Here is a 1,862-nt window from a genome sequence, read left to right on the forward strand (position 1 = left end):
AGGGGGATTTGGGGGGCACAGGGGGATTTGGGCTTCTCCAGCCCTTGGGGTCTCAGCCCACCCCACAGGGATGCAGGAACCAGAGCACTCTGATATCCATAGGGGTACTGGGGGCACCCAGAGCTCCCTGATGGATTTTGGGGTACCGGGAGCACCAGGGGGGCACCCAGAAATGCCCCAAATTTATTTCTGGGTATTGGGAGCAGCCATGGGGGCACCCAGAGCTCCAGGATGGGTTTTGGGGTCACAGGACGCCCCAAAAAAGGGGCAAAAGGGACCTGGAGGGGGTCAAGGACTCAGAATTCACCACAAAGAACATCCAACAACTTCCAAGGTTTTTATTTCAAACCCTTTCTCTCTTCCCTTCCCGCCCCCCCCACAGCAAAAAAATAAAATCCCGAACAACCCCAAAAAAAACCCCAAAAATCGACGCTAAAAATGAGTTTTACAAACACCAAGTCAGCTCTTCCTGGCTGACCCTGTAGGAAAAAAAACACCCCAAAAATCCCCAAAACCCCCAAAATCCAGGAATTCCACGCCAGCAGTTCCTAAAATCCCCCACAAGAGGCCAAACATGCCTATAAATACAATATTTACACACAAACCCCACAGCTCCCCACCCCAAAAAATAACCAAACACACCCAAAAGTGCATTTGTGGTTCATATCAAAACCCATCATTATTAATATTATTATTATTAATTTTTTTTTTCATTAAATCTGAAAGATTGGCCTGCAAAGTCCGTTTGGTTTTTTTATTATTATTTTTTTAACCATTTAGTAACTTTTCTCATATATTTATGAAAATAAATTATACTGCCACTATTTGAATAAATTAAGCACACACCAAAAGAAAAAAAAATTAAGATTAAAATTAAAATTAAAAATTAAAAAAAAGGGGGGATAAAAATAAAAATAAGCAAAAGCTGCATTTTTATTTTTTTTTTAATTTCAAAGGGTGATTCCCAAAATCCTGGGAATGTCCTGCCCTGGGAGCTGCTGGAATCTGCTCGTTCCTCCTCCGAAGGTGAGGCTGGATCCCGTGAAATTCCTGGGATTTGGGGTGAAGCCCTGGCTTGGGAGCTCCGGGAGCACCCCAGGCTGGGTTTTTAAGGACTGGGAGCTGCCCAGGGTGAGGATTTGGGAGATTGGGAGTGCTCCAGGATGGCAAAAAAACCCCCAAAAAACCCAGCTCTGCTTTTCCCTGATCTGCTGCTCCCCCTTCGCAAACCTCGCCCATTCCCAGAGAAGAGTGGGAACGGATGGATGGTGTCACCACCACCCCACGGAGAGAGCAGGATTTTCCCTGGATTGACTCACACCTTCCCAGTTCCCTCATCCCGTTACCCATCCCTGATCCACCTCTCCTTTTCCCTTTTTCTTTCCAGGATCTCTTTATTTTGGGAAGAAAAGCTGGAGCAGGCCTGGCTCTCGGGAAGGTTTTCCCTCGCACAGTCCCATGAGGTATTTCCATGGATTTTCAGGCTCAGTTTCACCCAGAAACCTGGAATTTTTTTAAGGATTGTGGTTTTTTTTTCTCCTCCCAATCCCAGCTGGAGGAGGCAGGCAGGGCAGGATTTGTAGCACCTTTCATGGCAAAGCAGCTTGGAATTTTTTCCATTGAAATCCACAGGAATTCCAGGACTGGGATCGCCCCGGCAGCTCCAGGGAATCCTCAGATCCAGCAGGATGGGGCAATGCCTTGGATGCAGAGCACTGGAACGCTGCTCCTTGAAGCACAGCAGGGAAGCATTCTCCACATTTCCCAGCTGGAAGTTCCCCCCTGGAATTCCTGCTCAGGGGACGGAGCAGCAGCCCGGGATCCCAAGGGGCGAGGGAGGGAATTCTCCCCAAAATCAGGGA

Source organism: Geospiza fortis, unplaced genomic scaffold (genome assembly GCF_000277835.1).
Source record: "Geospiza fortis unplaced genomic scaffold, GeoFor_1.0 scaffold315, whole genome shotgun sequence".
In the NCBI taxonomy this organism is placed as follows: domain Eukaryota; kingdom Metazoa; phylum Chordata; class Aves; order Passeriformes; family Thraupidae; genus Geospiza; species Geospiza fortis.